The sequence below is a fragment of the Antedon mediterranea genome, chromosome 6, assembly GCF_964355755.1.
Source record: "Antedon mediterranea chromosome 6, ecAntMedi1.1, whole genome shotgun sequence".
NCBI classification, from domain to species: domain Eukaryota; kingdom Metazoa; phylum Echinodermata; class Crinoidea; order Comatulida; family Antedonidae; genus Antedon; species Antedon mediterranea.
In genome coordinates this window covers 21,457,066-21,478,877 of record NC_092675.1, presented here as the reverse complement: position 1 = coordinate 21,478,877, position 21,812 = coordinate 21,457,066, and the positions used below count along the sequence as shown (strand labels likewise).

Genomic DNA, 21,812 nt, shown 5'->3' with positions numbered 1-21,812 from the left:
CTCATGACACGAGGTCAAAAACTATCAGAGCGCGACGCGTTTGTTTTGGTTTTTCTGCTGCATTGAAAGTTGAAACACACGTGTAAAAGCAAAACAGATCAAAATGTCACTGTGGACCGAACAAATCACTATTTTTGCAATTCAATTGTGGGGGGAAGCGAAGGTTGGGGGGAGACTGCATGGCAACAGAAGAGATACCGAGATTTTAATTACAATAAATCGAATGTTCTTACACGACAATAACGTGATGTAAAATCATGGTAAAATACTGTATAATAGAAAATGGAAATTAAAACGACAATATAGGATAATATAGCATAATATAAACTCAATTTGAATAACAGAGTTTATTTATAGTGACATTTCTAGATTGTGCTTGTATGTGCGGTGTAAATTCGTTGCCACTTCTGCTCATTAGATTTAAAATAGAAAGCAATGCTACGACGTTTTGAGTAGGTAAAAACCTCACTACACGAGGTCAATCCATACTTCCGTCTCACGAAATGAATTTTGGGTAATGAAAGCCAACTTTTTTACAACCCACCCACGAAGTATGTGCAGCGGAAACGGTGCACGAATTTCATATACGGTATATATACGGTATATTTATACGGTATATTTATACGGTATATTTTGGGTTGGCAGCAGAAACGGGCCCTATGATGATACTGAACATTTACCCATGTTTTATGGTTCATGATGAAGATGATTTTGGTTGGATTTTGTCTTTTTACCATTAAGTCGACTTCAAAATATACCCCGTTTGTCTCTGTCCCTTAAAAACCCAGATATATTTTAAAATGAGCAAATTCCTGCCAGTGCCAGCTGCTTCATGGGAGATGTACATTTATGTGGAGAATTTTAACATTTGTGTTTTGTATGTCCCAACTCAATCAAATTGAAATTGGCACTCAAATAATAATGTACTTTGTACTAATAGCATAGCACAGTCGTTTTATTCAGTACTTAATAGTATTTTAAGTTTAGATTTATAGAGCACTATATTCTTATGAACAGCCTTGCCTTTAAATATGTCTTATTTTTCAACTTTCAGATGCTATGAAATAGTTATAATTAAAGAATGGATCGTATATCAATGATGATTGTTGGCAGTGACAGCAATTTCTGTCTGCCCTTAATCTTTTATCAATGAGTGATTCAATGGTTAAAAATCTATGGAGTTGCATATTAAGATTTTCTTTACCGCTTTCATTCTCATCCACTAGAGTTTATTGTACGCTTATAACAGGTTACAGGAACATACAGTTTCCTTTTATAAATTATATTATTAGGCTATGGGGACAAATAGTTGTAAACATTCTTGGCTGACTGTGTGTTTATAGACACAACGATTTGAACTTGTTTGTAGGTAAATGACTTTAAAACAGATATCATGCAGCACATGCAGTAACTACTATTGTACAAGTTGTCATATTTTTGCTCTTTTTAGGTTTCTAATTAAATCATCAGACTTCACCAATCTATTTTCCTAAACCTTTGCTCGGGTCGATGTTCAGAAAACAGATGATAATTGAGAAATAATGTGTACAGTGTAGAATTATCTGAAGTGTGAAAATCCATTTATGCAAAACCATCAAATCCCTAACAAGGTTAATTATTGTAATTAGCTGTCTGTTGGTTTGTGTCTTTGTATCTTCGTTGTTTTGGAAATTATTGTCTGAAAATTGTCTATAAATTAGTGTTTTAAATGTTGCATTATTAGTTTTGTAACAGTTATGATTTGACTGGATTTGCATTTATTTCTCATTTGCATCTGAAATGATTACACAACAAGAGTCTGAACATTGTGTTTAAAGAGCATAATCCACACTAGACATGACATTTTCACTATTATTAGTCAATAGTTGTTCCACTCATATGGTTTTCCACTAGGCAGTTTTATTCCTACAAATTGAAAGCAATGTACCTTAGTTTAATGTCATGCATCCATATTTCCATCTATTTTTTGGTTATTTGAAAAATATTGGACTATAAGTAATGTTTGGTTTGCACAAATCATATTAATTGTTATCAATTGAAAACCAATTGATGTTTACCAAGATGGCTGCATCTCAATACAAAATAATTAAATAACCGCTTTCCACTCCTTCTGGTTTGAGTAAACTGTTTAAAAAAATGATCTAAAGCTTGAAAAAGTCCTACTTTAATTGCTTGTAAAGTATTCTCACACTATTTCTGTAATGAACATTTCAATTGAGTTTTTTTCTTTCTTTTTGGCAGTTCACTGCAGAACGTGTCCCTCCCCCGCAGCTCGCCATTTACTTGTCTCTTAAGTACTATAATTCTCAACCAGTTGTTTTTATATTTTCTTAGGTCATCACTATTGTATAATTAGTAAACTGTCTAGACTCATCTACAGGCACATAAAATTGTTGAGTTGAAATACCATAGAAGAAATGTAAAATGTATTAGTTTTTATTATTTATTTTTTATTTAAGTGGAGAAAGTTACTACTGTAGTGCAACCGTTCAGTTTCTTAAATTTCAAAATGTTTACAAAGTTCTTGAATTTTAAGGGATTATTCTCCTTCTGAAAATTAATTCAACAACTTTGCTATAACCCTTTAATTCTGTTCAGCTTTAATCTGTTTGCTTTTGCTTTTAAATTACCCACTATTAGTCGCCATATATTATTTCTACAGCGTAGCTGTTACATGCAAAGTTGATCTGAATGTCAGTCAGCATCTCTGTGTTTAAGTCGGTAATTTCTCATCTCATCATTTTCCCAGAGCTCTCGTTACTCACGTTCGTCAATGTGACAAGCAAATGCTTTTCCACAAATTATCCCTCCCAACAGACAATTAATATAGGTTTATTTTCTTATTCCATTAGGCATAATTACCATAGTGATGCATAGTATTGGCATCCCCTCTCTCTCTCCTTTACCACACCAAAATGATTTCATGCAAATTTATCTACAGTAGCCTATGTATTACAAGTAAAAGCTGATCACCCAATACAAAATCTGCTGCTATAAACTCCTTTCAAAATTGGGAGTGTTTTCTTTAAAATTGTTCCATTTAGTTCAACCACTTGACACTGGACTTTACGTGAAACAGTATTATTATAAATTTTTTCACTTGTGCTCCTACCTAGTCAAACCCTACACCTTGTGTTATTCGTCTATTAACAAAGCTGTTTTGAAATGAAATTTTTCTTATACTTTTAACATACAAACAATTATAATTCTATTTGTTGCTTTAAATTAGACTTTTTCTAAACTTTTGAATCCAGGTCAATAGAATTTTTCTTCCAAGAAAATGTCTTTTTAGTCTATTACGTGCCTAGCTTACCTGGATAAACCGACAAATGCCATATTTCTCCTCGAAGAGCGAGATATACTCGAAAGTAGAAAATTCATTGAACACCCCTCTCTCTAAATGGTACAGTCCACAAACCTCAAGTGGGAACATCCCTACAATTCACCATCATCATTTCTTTTCGAGACATGAAAAAGTAAACATGTCTGACAAAGAGCTTGCAATTCACAGTGAATTTGCTGTTTGCAAAGAAAGTTACTGAGATTGTTACTACATGCGCACGAAGCTAAGTAGTTGTTCTTGTTTAGAGATTCATTGAAGTGTCATAATTTTGACTTTAAATATGCTTTCCTAGGCCAACTGTCTAGGATGTTTGCAGTAGCATAGGGGGCCTAAGCCTAAAACTGTAGCAGGCTAAGACTCCTATGTAAGCCTGGAGTCCTGCTTGGGCTGGCCTCCTAATCATTCAACATCTCTTAAGGGGCCTAGACTTAGAACTTGCAGGTCAAGCTTACCCCCTTTATGGGGCAGCTCCTGTTCTTGCTTATGGCCTAACATAGTGTTTAGGCCTAGTTCTGTTTGGACTGACCTTCTTATCATTCAACATCTGGGCCTAGACTTAAATCTTGCAGGTCAAGCTTCCCCCATTATGGGGCAGCTCCTGTTCTTGTGTACTGCCTAAGATAGTGATTAGGCTTATCTTTTGAGCTGGCCTTCTGAGTTATCATTCCCACATCTCATAGGGAACTAGACTTGGAATTTGCAGGACAAGCTTACCCCCTTTATGGGGCAGCTCCGGTTCTTGCTTATGGCCTAACATAGTGTTTAGACCTACTGTTTGGGCTGGCCTCCTGAGTTATCGTTCAACACATTTCGATAGGGGAGGCCTGACTTAGATATTGCAGGACAAACTTACCCCCTTTATGGAGCAGTTCCAGTCCTTGCATGCTGCATAAGACTGGGCATTCTGTTTTAGTAGACAAAGAGGCCTAACATTGTGCTAGACCTTTAAAGGTCTGGTCCCCAGGAGTCATAGTCACCTCTCTCCAAGATCGATCCGTCTGTTCATATATATATAAGCAAATTCCTTCAGGTCAGCTGCGACTGACTCGCCTTTTCTGATCTAAGATTTGACCTCCGGCCTGGCTCATTGAGTTGCCTGGTCGACTACATGTACATGGTACATTTGTACCATCTGTACTGAGGTTTTTGTAGAGTTTACAGTCTACAGTAGTCAATCTTTGAGGCATTGCTTATTTGTGCTGCAGACGCACCTGCTAACACTGTGTCTTCTTTGAGCATGCAAGATGAATGTTGGTTCCTTGCAGTGCTGGAGGCCATTTCAACAGTGTTGAGAGCTCTCTTGAGGCAAATTGAAGCCTCGTTATCCTCTCCAAAATATTCCTCCCTTCAGGCCGTACTTATCGGTATTGCCTTCCCTCGTCATTGATCATGGCTTGTTACAGGTTGCGACAATGACGACACTATCTTCTACTGAGCGAAGATCGTGGAAGGCACGGGTAGGTTTTTGCAGGTTAGAATAATAATTATCATTCCTGCGTTGCTTGTGTTGTTCACTTGCTGTGCATACACCGCTCAGGAAGGCCCCAATTTATCCAGTCATTCTCCTGGATTGTCAACAGGCTTAATCTTTTGATTGAGAGCCTTTTTGCCTTCCTTCTAACGCAGGAACATTTCGAGCATTACGTGTCGGCACCTCAGATCCTGACACTTTTCAGGGTATGTCTCCTTGCCGTCTGTCACAGCCAATAAGAAACATTCTGTGCGAGTGCCAACTTGTAAAACCTTAGCTTACCCTAGGTCGAGATTGCACTTCTGCATTTACCTGTTGAGTAATGCAGGTACTCAGTGTTGAGCTACTGGTATGCCTTTGATGCAACCACAATGATTTCACAGACAGCGCTACTAGTTGACGCACCTAGGTTCGCCCTAGTAGTGTATAGCTTGAAGGAGAACACATGGACCTACAAATCAAGGCTACTCTGCTTACTGTATGAGTTAAGCAGAAGCGGCAAGCCACCCTGTACACATGTACCCTGTTGGCTGCTGATGTGGTTGCTAGAAAAAGAGAACCATTATAGCTTTTGGTCCCACGCCGATGGTGCCACTGTGCTCGCTCCCATGCCCGCCACCACAAGTCTGTCTAAAATTCAGACTTTTTCACGCCCACAATCTGTATCCTGCACGAGGCAGATCAGATAGGGCTGCACGTTCAACACCAAGATTGCAAAGTAACGGAGATTGCAGGTTCTGGTGACATGCTGGTGGAGTCTGTACCCTCGAAGGTCAGACAAATAGGGGGGTCGCCTTAGATGGTTTGCCTGAGTGTGGGAGACCCCTGCTGGAGAGCAGGTGGTTTCTCTCCACAATTACACACAGCTATTGCATTATGTTAATTAACATTACGAGCCCCCTAGTAAGCGGGGAGCTCGCTCGACAAGGATACCGCCAGAGCCACAAAAGAGTTGTGTGCGTCTGCACGGTCTTTCTTTCCTGCCCAAAAAGGGGCAGTGGAACAAGTCGATATACAATGCGCTGTCTCAGGACACGAGTCTACCGTCTTCCTAACAGAAAAAAACTGGCGATGGCGACCCATACTGAACCTTATGAGTCTAGACTAGCGGTTCTTTCGGCCCCACAGGTTTAGGTGGAGACAGCCTCATCCATCCTGTTGGGGCTAAGACGAGAAGACTGGGCGGCCTTGATAGATCTGAAAGACGCATACTTTCACTTCCCTATCGCCGAGGCAGATCAACGCTGGTTGCGTTTCAGAATCCATGACCAACTTACCAATCCGTAGTTTTGCCGACCAACGGCCCTTGCGTGTTTACACGCATAGTAAGAATGCTGTCGACATTCTTTTACCAACATGGCATAAGAGTGTTCATGTATCTCGACGATTGGTTGGTCGTGGCCCAGTCTAAGGACAGACTGATGAGCAGTCTACAATATGTCCTTATCGTTACGGAACAGGCAGGTTTCATTATAAATCGGGAAGAGTCGTGCCTGGTGCAGACTCAATCCCGCTATATCTCGGATCACAGATAAATCTCGTGACGGGCTTGGCGTGTCCATCCCAACAATGAATAACGTCTGCAATGAGTGCAGTACGCAATCTAATTACTGTTCGTGCTCCGATGGTTTACGAATGGCTCAGAGCACTAGGATGTCTGGCCAGCTTCGTCGCCTTAGTTCCGTATTGCCGGCTGTGTATGAGACCAGGACAGCTTTATCTGCTGGCTTATTACCGACCGCACTTGGACTCAATACTCAAAGTGGTCCGATGAATGCCTTCATCCGAACGCATCTCAAATGGTGGCTGGTAGAAGGCAGGTTGACTGTGGGAATGCCAATTCAAAAATCATTGCCGGGCGTCCGTATAGAGACAGACGCATCCAAGACAGGCTGGGGCGGTTGCTCCAAGGCACTCCGCGCCTCCGGCCTTTGGACGGTCGAGGAGGCGCGCTCCCACTTCAACCTCCTAGAACTCTGTGCAGTCGAAAGGACCTTGAAGGCCCTTCGACCTCACGTGACCGGTCGTCACGTCCTTATCCATTCCGACAACTCATCAGGGGTAGCATATATAAATCGTCAAGGAGGCACGAAGTCCCCGACGTTATGCTTTCACCTGTGGACTCTGATGTTATGGTGCGTAGACAACATCACACTCTTGGCTGCCCACAATGCGGGCAGCCTCAACATTGTTGCGGACGCTCTGTCCTCACAAACACGGAATGGCGCCTTCTACCCAGCATTGCCACACTGTTATTCGACCACTTCGGGCGGCCTCATATAGAAATGTTTGCGACGTCAGACAACACACAGCTCCCGACCTTCTCCACAAGGTTTCGGGATGCACGTGCGTGGGCGGTGGATGCCCTATCCATACCGTGGGTCGGACTATGGGTTTATGCGTTTTCACCGATCTCACTAATACCAACTGTTCTGACACACATTCAGCGCCATCCTTGCCGGGTCCTTCTGATCGCCCGGGCTGGACTCGACAAGTGTGATATCCACTGCTTCTCGACCTGCTCTACGATCATCCCCTGCGTCTTCCAGTTCGAGAGGATCTGCTGATGCAGGGCCGAGCTCTGTTCTCACTACAGAACCTACAATCCCTGCGCCTAACTGTATGGCCATTTTCAGGGATCAGCTCCGAGACTCAGGCATTCCAGATGGCCCTGCCGCCCTTGCGGCGAAATCTCGTCGGGAATCTACTCTTGCCGTCTACAATAGCCGATTAAAGCATTTCTTTACATGGTGCAGGCGCCAACAAATAGAACCAGGGTTGGTTACCCTTGGTCAAGTATGCGCCTTCCTGCATTACCTATTTGAGTCAGGTCTTCAGGTCCGCACCATTTCAGGCTATAGGCTCGCCATTGGGGCGGTGACACCAACACTAAAAGACGGTTCCACGATTTCGTCATCCCCCGTTATCACTCAGATGATACGGGGAATGTTCAGAGAACGACCTCCAGTTAAGGTCTTGATTCCTCGATGGGATGTTAACGTCGTCCTAGCCACTCTCTCACACACCCACCCTTATAGCCTGCTTATAATAGCATTTGGACCGCCGATGGCGCCAGGTAAATGCTGAGGCAAGTTGTTCGCTCTTACCTTAGAACCAAGTCAGAGGTAATTGTGGAGGGTGCAGCTAGTACTTAATGAAGTTTTCTAGCATGAGGGAAACTGCATCGAATCAGAGCCCCCGGTGAGCGAGGTGCTCTTTTGAAAAGGATACCGTCGGAGCCACTAAAGAGTTGTGGATTCCTGTACGGCCTCAAGGTCTTGCTTCAAGATCTTGCTTAAAAAAAAAAAAAAAAAATAAAGATATCGATGCACCGACTAGAGAAACCGAACGTTTCCAGTGCCGCTGTTGTGCACCATCTGTCCATAGAGGCATGATGGTGAACACATTACCTTGGACAGCTCTGCAAACCTTGCGCCTGTAGCCACATCAGTGATGGACACACAAAGCTCATTGGTAGCTTGTCTCCCACCGCCGACTAGTACCTAGTCCGGTGCTACACTGGCATTTGTCGGTTTATCCAGGTAAGCTAGGCACGTAATAGACTACACAAACCAGAAATGGTGTTGGTAGTCTATAAGTGCTAGCTTACCTGGATAAACACCCTCCCGCCATCCCCTCAGACAAGAGGTCTTGAGAAATGATGATGGTGAATTGTAGGGATGTTCCCACTTGAGGTTTGTGGACTGTACCATTTAGAGAGAGGGGTGTTCAATGAATTTTCTACTTTCGAGTATATCTCGCTCTTCGAGGAGAAATATGGCATTTGTCGGTTTATCCAGGTAAGCTAGCACTTATAGACTACCAACACCATTTCTGGTTTGTGTAATTATCACTTTGTCCAATGCATACACTACATATGGAAATAATGACTGGATCCTGGTGACCCACTACAACCACAGCACTAAAGTAGCTACTGTACCTACCTAGTGGCTTAACTGCCTCAGTGCTACAAGATTCTAACCCAAGTCTTATTCTGAAGTTTTTAGGTAAAGTTGTTCATCATTAGAACAAACCATGAGTGAGAGAGGAATTGAACCAGGACTCAAGAATTAGAAGGCATGCATTTAACCCATCAAAACTCTATTCCACCACTTGCTGCTTGCTCCTTTAGTGTCAAATGTATTTTATTACCTGAATTCTATTTTCTTTTTTGCGCACAGCTTTATGAAGATTAATATCAAATAGAATGGTTATACTTAGGAACAAACTATAAATACTTATTCAAATCTTAAATGCTCTTTCCAATTTCATAATCATTATGTCGGGCATTACTTGTGCCATTAAACTTCCGTTTCATAATTAACAGTTGTAAGGTTTTGCTCTTTACATTCACAACATGCAAGTAAGAGGATTGTTTAGAATAATGAAGAACCGCCACAACTTTACACACACAATATAAAGTAAAAATTTAATTGCACTTAGCAATAATTACGTTCTTACCTCTGAAAAGCCGTGTTGAATAAATGTGAGAATCTCAATTTGTTGTCCTGAATCTTAATGTTGTTTATATTTTATAGAGCGTGATAATCTTGGTTAAAATTTGATGAGGTGTTATTGCCTGATGTTGCATACAATTACATTTATGTTGTATAGCATGGAGAGAAAGAATGAAAAAAATAAATTCCAAAAAAAAGAACAATGTTGCATTTTTAACTTTAGTGTTTAGCTATTTTGCAAGCTCTAGTATTAAACATGCACAGAACATATTTTAAAAAGTGGATATGATTTGTATCTGAGTAAGTTGATGAGGTGTTATCGTGTGATGTTGCATACTAGTAAACATTTATGTTGTGCAAACAAATGTTTACACTTCGGAATGTTTAGTCATCAAAATGCTATTCGTTTCAGTAGCATCCTTCTAATACATTGCCTTCAGATGTTTAGACTAATTGCCTGAAAGCTAGCTGTGTGTTTTATTCAATTCCCAAATATCAATATCAAATTAATTTATTTCTAAACCAAATTATTCACCGAGATTCTTTACTGTAGCGAAATTTCTCTTTTGACACGTTTTTTACACAGCACTGATATTTCCTAATTGCGTAGAAACTCAATTCAACGCATAGCGTCACATACTAACAGTGAATTTGACACCACAGCACGGAACTTTATTTTCAATTCCATTTGTTAATTGTAACAACTTTTATTAATGAACATACGCCTACTCACAGGCGCATACGTGACATAGTAGAAATTGCCAAATGTTGAAGTTTAATTGAATCGTAAATTGATATATTAGTGAGTGTGATATTAAAGCGTTATTACTTGTACTTTTGAAAGACACCAAAGAGAATGCGTTTAGAGTTCGTTGAAACATGGAGTTTCATTAGAAAATCAATTCCTGATAATTACTGTTCAGTTTATAACATACTGTAGGCGATGCATTTTGCAAGCATTTCTTAGAGGCATAGTAATATTGCTTTTAGCAGCTCAATTATCATTTTTAACATTTCTCTTTGAAGAATTAAGAAGAATTTTTGAATACGATTTTTTAACATTTCTCTTTGAAGAATTAAGAAGAATTTTTGAATACGATTTGTAAGAAACAAAATACAGTTAATATCAAGAATACTTACAATCTAGCTTTATTTTCCTTCATGTTAAGGGATCATGTAAAAACTATTGTGCTGCAGTTACTGCAGTAACTACAATTGTTTTCTGAAATAAGATGAATTTCAAGTGCTGTATGCATGTTTATGAGACAGTGTGTTTGCTTGCTAAAATGATTATATAAAGGTTAAAGAATGTACAGTAGTTACTGCAGTAACTGCAGTAAAATAATTTTAACATGATCTTTATAAAGTACACAAACACATTTGATTTAATGAGGGCATTTTAAAATGTGAGAGTTGAGAGTGTGAATGAAAACATAAACTATTTAGAAAAACAGTTTTATGATGTATACAATACGTGAAATATTATATTCTCAATCTGTTCTTAATAAATATCCATTTCATGCATTATTTAACTCGCTTCCTTAATGTCTGGCATACAAAATATATAAATATCTAAATATCGAAGACATAAGCTTTAGTGCGGAAAGAAATCAACAATAAAGTTGATATTCTTTTAAACGAAGGTGAAAGGAAATTGATATAGATGATAATTAGAATTAGAGACAGTTAAATTTATAACACAAACAGATGTTCTAATTAAAGACCCATAGAACTATGGAAGAAGAGGCAAGAGGAAGACAAACACCAAATGGATAGATAAGAAAGATTTTAGAATTTGCTGGAATAACCAAGATGAGAGATGCGCAGGACAGAAAAGGATGGGTTCAGCTTAGGGAGGCCTTCGCCCTGCAATGGGCTGACAATGGCTGAGGTGATGATGCCGGTGGCGGCGTGATGATGCCATGATAGATGGATGAGATTGTAGCATTTGTTTGACTAACCAGGATAAGAGCTGAGCAGGACAGAAAAGGATAGGTTCAGCTTGGGAAGGCAATAGGCTGACAATGGCTGAGAAGATGATGACGACGGCGACGTGATGATGATGTGATGGATGGATGAGATTGTAGTATTTGCTGGAATATTCAGAATGAGTGCTGCACAGGAGAGAAAAGACTGGGTTCAGCTGGGGAGACCTTGGCCCTGCAGTGGGCTGACAATGTCTGAGATGATGATAATGATGTAATGATGATAACCATGGAGGAACATGCTTTGTAAGAACCAGAAAATAAAGACTGGGTTCAGCTTGGGGAGGCCTTCCACCTGCAGTGGACTGACAATGTCTGAGATGATGGTAATGATGATGATGATAATAATGGAGGAAAATGCCTTTTAAGAACCAGCAAAACAATGTTAATTTTATTTATTTAAATAATCAAAATTCAAAGTTAAAAAAGACCATAAAACATGTAATGTTTATAGTCTATCATAAAATGAAAATTACGACAATGAGGTTTTGTTATAAATATTGAATTAACTAATGATACATGGAACAATAAATTAAAAAATTAAATTATAATATATTACTAGAGCATGTGCATACTAGAATTAAGTTTAATGTTCTTTTTTACCATGGAAACAAATGACAAAGAGTATTCATAAACAAAACAAAATTCAATAAAGAACAATAAAGTACCTAGCAGCAAAATACAATACTTGATATTTAAGTGACAGAATATTTTAGCAATAAATTTGGAGTCAATATCTTTATTCGTTTCACTTGGTAGACAACAAATTGAGGTAATATTTTTTTTTTATATATATTCTTATTCATAACGATAAATCAATCAATCCGACTAGAAATATTAAATCATATCATTTTTATAACATGAATTCTGAAGTATTTTCCCTAAATAAAGATGAATGTATTTGTAAGGTGTTTTTTTGTGTTCTTATTTTAAGCCACTTTCAGTGAGGACATTCTGATAGGCATACAAACTTGTGACTTGTTTTTTTTGTGTGCATGTGTACAGGTCGCATTATAGGATGAACACAACAGCTTAGGGCTAAAAATACAGTATCTTAAATTCATCTGTCAATATTAAGGTTATGTTCAGACCTACTGAATTATGGTTTATGTTAATCGAGGTGATGATCTAATTATTGTAAAAACATTACAGCAATTCCAGATTTGAATAAATATATTGATCGATACGAAATGCTAGTATGTAAAACTTAAAGCCCCATTCCCTACGTTTTTTAGATCTAATTTAAGATCACAAACTATATTTAATGTAAAAATAATACTATATGGTCCTATTGCGATAACTTTTTTCGTCTTTAAACGGTTAAAAATGTGAAAAATAAATCAATTCTAATAATTATAGCGGCCCGCTATAAATCCCAAAATGCATTGCGCGCGGATTGATATTTTTGTTTTTCACCTGTAATTCGCCCACTTTTCGATCGATCGTGAAGCCAAACAAATGGAAGACTCCTAACTTTTCAGCGAAAATACCGGGTTTTCCCCAATTTGTATCAACGGAGTCTGGCAAAAATAGAAAGACAATTAATGCAGCAACTATACAACGTCAGGCTAGGTATATAGCTAGCGTACGATGTTTGTACGTTATCGATGTTTACCAGCTAGGCCTACAAAACTAAGCCTAGCTAGGCTAGGCCTAAGACCGTCCACGAGAGGTCGATCGCCGCGAGCTACTTAGGTAGTGCATTGTTTCTCACTTTTTATCATAATTTACCATAAAACGTACATTTAAGACAAGGAATGACATGGTTTAATGTTTTTAAAGTGATATATATGTATTATTTTCCAAAAAACGTCCAAAATTGCAGGGAAGGGGTCTTTAATTTGCTTTTATATTTATGCCAAAATCGTTGATTTGTGATTTTTGTATCATAGGGTACCTTCAGCTTTTTTTTTCGTTTTGTAGTACATCCTTTTCCGATTTACCATTCAAACTTATGGAGATAAGCACTTTAATACTGAACAGGCCCTTAAAAGGTAGTTTTGCACAGTTTGTGTTGGGTGACATTCAGAGAAATTTCACTCCAAATCTACCCAAATTAAGTCCAAAGCAGTCAGTAGGTCTAACTAATTGTCTAGTTTGAATACACATAGCAATTTCACATGATTTAATTTTAATACACATGCATCTGTGTGTATTTTTATATGCTTTGTAGAAAAATATGAATTAATTCAACTTACAAAATTTAGAAGCTGTTTATGGTGATTATTTTTTTCAGTACCATCTTGTTTTGATGTAATCTGAAAACGTTTTTAACGAAATGCCTTATGTTAATTTTAGAATTTTCCATATTTTTTCACTGGTAATATTTTGTGTATTATACAGTATTTCTACAAAATCAATATTTTATAGTTAGTTTGGAATATCATTTTAAATCCAATATCATAATTAAAGAGTAAAAGCTTATATTATAGATCTGATTCAAAATATATAGAGTAACTTTTTTAAATGACTGCGGTTTATTATTATATTGATGAAATTTTGTAAGATGTAATTATTTTTAATGGGATTAATCTAACATTAGTTTAGTTATTACTAAAATGATAAACAAAATCCACAGAAAATGTAATATTTGTGTGATATCTGCTTGCATGGTACCTGTTTTGCATACGTAATATTTCTAATTTAATTATTTTTTTTTACATTTTTGTTTGAAACTATTTTATTGGAATAATAAAAGCGTACTTTTTTTTATTAGGGTGTTTGATGGTTTTTATCTATTTTAATGATCAATAACTCAATTTCATGAAATGTTATTGTTGTTTTTAAAGATTTTGCCTATTTTATAACTAAATCTAATCAATTTTGTGCCTAGCTTATCTGGATAAACAAAAAATTAAACCATGCTCTCCTACGTGAAAGTTAAGATATGAAAAGTTGGAAGTTCATTCAACCCCTCTGCAATAATGGTCTATACCACTAACCACAGGCCTCACAATGTAGCATAGACTACCAACACCGGTTTTCTATACATGGTCATGTTATTGTTAGATCAGGGAGTTGTTATTAGTAACAACTCCCTGGTTAGATGCAGTAGTAGGTTTACCAATAGAACAGAAAAATGTTACGACATTATAGCGCTGCTTCAAAAACTGAATTAGATTTACCACTACTGAACAGCATGTGAAAAGAAATTAACCAATGAGGTATTATAGGATACACTCGGGTGTGTTGTAAATGTGTTTGTAAATTGAAGGAATCATTATTCATCTGTCTATAAAATCATTTATCCATCATCTTTTTATCCCAAACCACCTTTCTCGAAATCCTTCGTACATCCATTCATTTTCTGCTTCAGTGCAGTTCACTAAATACAGGATGTCTTAATTGAATTCAAGATATTGAGGTCTCAAACACTGTAGTAAAAAAATGCAATACTTTATCACTAGGCCTATGTCATGTGATACCTTACATAAATCAATATGGTTTTTCTCTTACAGAAGATTATTGACATGCGCCTGAAGATGTACGGCATAATACTATTAGAGTATGGAAATTGAAATCTATGGTAAGGAAGCAAAAAAAACCACTTATTTTTATAGTAAAATGGTTTTAACAAGATGAGTTGTTTTAAAAAGCTTTTACCCTTGTTTTAATAAATCATGGAAGTACACACCAAGAATATAGGATGTATAGCTAGCCCTCAAGATATATAGTTTAGTACTATATACTTGTTTTGAATGAATGATAGAGTTTGTCGAGTGTCTTGTTTGGAATACAAATTATGGTATTATGGTGGTAATAAAATCCAGTATGAAGCAGAACAATTGCCGTTTCAAGTTAACATCTGTCAATTCAATTACATTTCAATTCATTAATTTAAATGGCATTATAAACAAACATACACATAGAACTGAAAGCATAGTGCTTACAGTTATAAGGCAGAACAGAATGAGTATATTCTATATTTGAAAGAAGAAAAAAAAGGATTTTAAAAGGTAAATATGAATTGTATTTGCATGCAATTTTACTATTTAGTCCAGATTGGCCCAGCCATGTCTCAAAAGGTAAAATCACACGGTTTCACAAAAGAAATTCAAGTTCAAGATTTTGCACACATTTTCCAAAACCTTGCAAGCAAGTTGCATAAACTTTACATTGTTACATATGTGGAGCAATTTAGGCCAAAAATATTTTAAACTGTCAACTATTACATTGAAACCCAAAAAATCATCAATCATGGTAAAGAATATCAACATATTGATTTCGTCATGCAAATCTTCAAAAAATATAAATATCATCTTAATATTCTCAGGTGTCAATGCAAAGCGGCCAGTATGCGTAAATTTGACCATGCTATCACCATCATTGGTGATCAATGATAATAATGTGTTTATACTTTCTTTCCCATGCAGTAATAATTTAATTAAGTCACTGAGCTGCAATTAATTTGGTATTTGCTTAATAAGATTTGTTTGTACTGTATATGGGAGAAATTATACAATAGTTTATGATACGGTAGTATGACTTGTAGAATGTTGATTATTCTGAACATTCTAAGGATCATTGCACAAGTGAGATTGCCAATGTTTGTGGCTTGTACTTTATAAATTGTTTGTAATAGTCAAAAGGGAGTTAAAGAATACAGATAATAATATTGTTTACATGAAAATATATTCGTATAGTACATTCAACCTTTGAAGTATTGAGAGTACATTCTGTGCTATAGTCAGACGAAAGTTAATGCATTTGTTTTATCTGGATGGAAATGTTATTGTTAATTAATGTTACATAAATGTAACAGAAAGCGAGAAATTGTTTCCTGCTCACCGATAATGCAGAATAAATAAATGATACTAGTTCAGGTGAGTAGTGAAAAAATTCATGCCAACAGGATCGAACTCGCACTATTTTTCTGCAGAGCACATCAATGGTCAAGAGTTAAGGCTGTAACGTTTGCTGCATACAGGTAGGATTGTGGCCGACTTGCTCCATGGTTATGGTATTAGAACAAGTCTTGACTATACTGTATAAGCCTTAACTACAGTGTACACTATTAGTACTGTATATACAAAGACAATTCATTACGATTGTATGGAGAAATGTCTCACTAAATTCATGGACAGTTTACCCCTACATAAAATTCTCTTTGTGGAGAAAGGACCATTGTTGGTTTATCCAGGTATTTCGCACTCCCAGACCACCAATTTGCTTTTATGAATTAAATTCTTCAAGATGAGTGGGGACTTTCCTAGTTGTTATCATGTAGTTCACACTGTTCCTGTCATGGTTATGACATAGACACCTGGGTATGGCTGCCAATAATATGAGCGCACCCTAAAGCTTGGTTCCCACTAGAACGTAACGCAAGGACGTAAACGCAACGCAAGCGTTTTAACCAATGACAAGCGAAGTTATAGACAGTTAGCAATCACAAGCGAATAAGCCATCGCTTGTGATTGGTCAATTCACTTGCGTTGCGTTACGTCCTTATGTTGCGTCGCTAGTGGGAACCACGCTTTAGGGAGAAGAAGCATTGATTGAAAAACGTTAACGTCTATTCCATGGATGAGGGCCTTAAGCACATTTTGTGTGAATATGTGCTGCTATATAATTGTTATCATTTCATGGTTTTTTTGTTTTTAAATTTTGAAATAGACCGATAGCAAAGATTGCTTATCTGACCTGAATAGTATGCATCAAAATTAATTTTAAAATCCATAAATTGACCGTTCAACTTCACTATTGATATTTAATTACTGTGTTGAAAGATATCTGTACCGTATTTTCCAAATAAATGGCTTTCTTCGCAGTAGCTCTGAAGCACTCATTCATTGGAAAAACAATAAATCTTTATATTTATTCTCAATCAGATCATCAACTATTTTATCATCTTGAAAATTATGATTCAGATTGGTATTTTTTTTAGACTTCCATAAATTCCATTGCTATCCCGTTGTATTTTGAAATGTTTCACTTTTTATTTGTTGTTAATGTTATTCTACAGTAAATGACTTCCATATTAAAATTTCATTGCTATCCCGTAATAATTTTTTTTCTTCGTTGTTATTCTTCAGTAAATTACTCTTTCATTCTAAGTTCTAACTTCTATTGATAATAAAATATGTATTGAAATAATTAATTGATAATTAAATAATTTACATATAAAAATGTACGAATATGATATGAACATACAAGAATGTACACCTGTCTCCTTCTTTAACATTTCTACATTAAATATCACTATTTCATTAATAAATTAGTCTGGTTATTAATTAAGAAAAAGAAATATAAAATTGCAGTTTTAGTGATTTATGATTGAATGTGGCAAATGTAATTTGGCGAAGGAAGTAGAATCAGACAATGGTACTGCATTTTATTTGAAGGCGTCATTAGGGAGTTACTACAGAAAGAAATTGACCATACTTTAAATTTGATTAGAACGTCGGCTTAACAGAGCTGATCCTGGATACTGTAATTTTCTATTAATGTTCACAGAATATTACAAAGAAATAGAATTGATATTGACATTTGAAAATGTGATTGAAATATGACAGAATTTTCACTTTAAGCTACAAAATAAAAATAGAAATTGCCAATGTATAGATAGACATTCCACATTTTATAGTTTCACTAAATAAAATTAAAATATCTGTGCGATTACTCATCCTTATAATATATGTGCATAGATGCATGGTCCTTGAAAACTGTTAATTTCTTGGCCGATCTCATAATTAATATTAACAAACTATCTGAGATATTAACACATGAAATTAATTTGTTACATACTATGGTGCAACACTGGTTTAGCACTTCTAGAGGTCCTCCAACACTTCCCCCCCCCCCCCCCCCTGGGTTAAACCAGTGAGTGCTCATAGCTGACCATTTTTTCCAGATAACTAACCATATTTTCTATACTTAAATTTAAAATTTAAATTACCGAATGGTTATTTGTTTGTTGATCTGTTTTTAATATTGCAATATAGCATGGAGTGGATACAGTTAAGATTTATATAGCTCTGTCATGTCTTATGATTGAAATTTAATTTAATTTGACCTTTTATAATTAGTAACTGATAACACTGTATTAGTGTATATGAGCAACTTATGAAAACTTTATTGGAACCTGTTATGAACAACTGTTTCTTTAATTTGTTTTTATTTTTTTAGATATCCCCAAAGTCTATTTTTGGACATGGCACCTGGATTGCATTTATCAAATAAATGTCCAAGCTATGATGTTTTTTAATTGTTGAACACTATGTACATACTTAACAACTTTACAGAAGTTAAAATAAGTGGTTTTTTATATAGGAATATTATAACAATTCAACATCGTATTCTTAACTCTTCAATTTGTATTTAACAGATTCTCCCAAAAACAGAAAGACAAGTAATGTAGCAACTAGACAATGTCCGGTAGGCCTATAGCTAGCATTTGATGTTCATACGTTACCACTGTTTACCAGCTATGCCGACAACTTCTAAGTCTAGCTAAGCCGTACGAGTGTCCACGAGAGGACATTCGGCGCGAGCTAACTTTGGTTGTGCATTGTTTCTCTCTTTTTATCATATTAATTAACCATAGAACGTACATTTAATACAAGGATATATATGCATTTTTACAAAATGTCAAAAATTGTAAGGATAGTGTCTTTAACATTTGTAAAATTACAAATGTAAATTCTTGTGACAAGATGAGATTCTGTATAAGAATGCGTACGTTTATTTATTATGTCATGTGTAAAGGTGTACATGAAGCTATAAATTGGTTGCTAAGAGCCTTGGGCTGATGAAAACATCAAACTGCTTGGACTTGACCTATTGCAACAAGTGAGCTGATTGCATGACTACTTGTAGCCCAGCCCTGTAGGACATCAGTGGGTGTTATGTCAGTTTTTTGTAGTCAATCATTGATTATCTTCCCATGCATTCATACTTCACAGCAAGGAAGTGAAAGTGGTGCTTATAGCTATGTATGTATATTCTGGAAAGAGAACGTTCCCATCCAAGGAAAGGAATACTGTAGTTAATAATTTTACATTTTAGTATTTTCAACCATGAAAGTTTCTTTGAACTGTGGTACTGTAAAGAGACCCATCTTAAAAGGTAAGACTTGTTTCAATCTGGGGACTGATGAAAGGAAATGTGTTGAGCACTCATGTTGACTTTCAAGCAACTGAATAGATCTGAAAATGCTGTAGTATATGATATGCAAGCTGTCGACATCAAACTGATACAATACGACGCTCCATTCATAGTTCATTGAAAGACTTCGGACTGTTTATGTGTGTACTGGCTACAACTGCCTTAGATGCAATACGATTTAAAGTTTTCAGTTGAGTTTCTTTGAATTCTGGGATTAGAACGATGTTAAACATACAGTAGCTCGACACTACTCAACTGCGCTTATGTTGACGACTAATTTTGTGTATCTGCACATTACTAGACTGAGTTGTGGTCAATTGCATTCAGTTGCATAGAGGGCTTATGTTGAGTTGAGTTCGTTTTAGTTTACGTATTGACATAAGCAACCCATCTTTACTGCTACTGTTGTGGATACAAACTATGAGTTTATGCTGTGGAAAAAATGTTCCCTTTAAGGAAAGACATACAGTACTTATTCTAGTCATGTATTTTATTATCATTTACCAATTGCTCCAGTGCAGTTTCTTTACTCTATGGTATTAGTGACCCATCTCTACAGCTGCTACTGTTATGGTTATAAACTGCAATCAAACATTCAATCAGTGATTCATTGTTTGAATGTTTATTTTCATGTAGTATGTTATTTTCTTATCAAATTCCAGGATGTCATGTCAAGTTGAAGTAATAAAGTTTAGAATGTTACTATTAGCAGGGAGTTGTAAAATAACTCCCTGCTATTAGGTAGTTTGTTTTGGTAGTGTCAAAGGATGTTAATACTGTTTGGCCTTTTTCCTTTGAGTATCCTTAAACCAAGGAGTGAACAAAGAAGGGAATACTTTCTTCCCCTCCCAGCTACTGTAAAGCATACAGTTCTGCAAGGGGATATATATGTTGTCATTATCTACAATGATGTTCAACCCTGAGACAGAATATCAAAGAGCAATCAGTGCAGGTGTGTGAATTTTCAGCCATTTTTGCTGTTTTAATTGCTCAGTAGCCCTAATTATTTTTTAGGGAGGAGAAGGGTACAGGCTACTATCAAATTATGCCCAGTTTTCCTGTGTTCTATAAAAGTTATTGTTATAGGTGTAACTTTCCTAAACAATACAACCTGCACAAGATTCTAAGAATTGTAAATGCATTCTGATCATAATATAAAAAGACATTTGCGTATCAAGACCAATAAGGTGCCCTTTTCGATAGAAAGGTGAAATTAACATTTATTTGGCCCAGAATTTGAGAAAATATTAAAGTACTATGTTGTTAGTTAACAGTTCTCTAGTGATTTGCAGTATACATGGAAGTTTGCAATTTCTGATTTGTCAACTTGTTTAAGTACGTCAAGGCATTATGTATTATATTTACAACCAGCCTGTTAGATATGAGAATATGCCAGATCCACTGTGAACGATTATACAGTTTAAATCTTAAGTTTTATAAATTGACTCATATTTTATCCGTTGTGATATGTGAAAGAGGTCGACAAATGTTGAACTTTTCAACCTCTTAAAAGACTTTTAATGTTTTTTTTTTTTGATTAATTAAAAGGGTCTAAGTGTTCAAGAACATTATAGAGGAAATTGGCCTGCAGGTCTGTCAATATGTCAACTCTATTAAAGTGTGTGGTTGCTGTGAATTTCCTTAAACATCTAGCTTAGCGAAGTGTAATTAAAGATATTACGTTTGAACCCACAGGTCTATCTTCTAATGTAGTAAATTTAAGCCTCATTTGAGATATTTTATACCTAATGGAGGTAAGCATTCTGTTATACGAAATACATCTTATAAATCCTCAAGGCATTCCAAATGTATATGTTTACAGTAGTGTAAGTTTAGTTCTTATAAATAAATAAATAAATTTGCCTTTTAAAGTCATTCAATGTTTGTTAGAATTTAAAGCAAAATAAAACTGATGGCAAACTCTGTAATGCCAGTTTAAATTTATCTATTTATGACTGTCATCCGATAAAATTATCTAAAGTTTCAGTTCAGTGTATTCTTTCTGAGATGTTTAATCTCGATTTCATTTAATAATTTGTACTCAATTGTGTAGGTTGATATTTGTAAAATCCATTCATTTATGTACTGCGTTTACATCCTACTGTAGGTCAGTTCAGTGTACTCCATGAAATTTACACATACAATACCTTATCTGGACTCTTACCGTATAATTAAAGATGCTGCAATGTAAATTCCAATACAAAAATCATTCAGAGAAATTAATGTCTATTTGTGCCTTGTTTGTCATGGTTTGGTTAAATTGGTTTGGGTTGTCCTATTCAAATTGTAGGGTATGCACAGATTGTTTCAGAGAATGTGTAGTGCTATCCTCATGAAGAAGGTCAATATTGGTGTATCTAATTTAAGTGTCACCTATTTGCTTTCAGTTACCCAAATTCCATTTGCACAGGTATGGTTTTTAGGTCCCTTCAGCCCACCTGCTACCTAGA

The 21,812-nt window shown here is 36.2% G+C and overlaps 1 protein-coding gene across 1 annotated transcript in view; it reads left to right on the top strand.

Annotated features, from left to right (window-relative positions):
- LOC140051176 (chondroitin sulfate N-acetylgalactosaminyltransferase 1-like) overlaps positions 1-21,812 on the top strand; it is a 51,228-nt gene that overhangs the window by 10,476 nt on the left and 18,940 nt on the right. Inside the window, exon 2 of the mRNA XM_072096312.1 lies at positions 14,715-14,782. The gene's annotated coding sequence lies outside the window, so the exon portion shown is untranslated. The remainder of the gene's footprint in view (positions 1-14,714; positions 14,783-21,812) is intronic.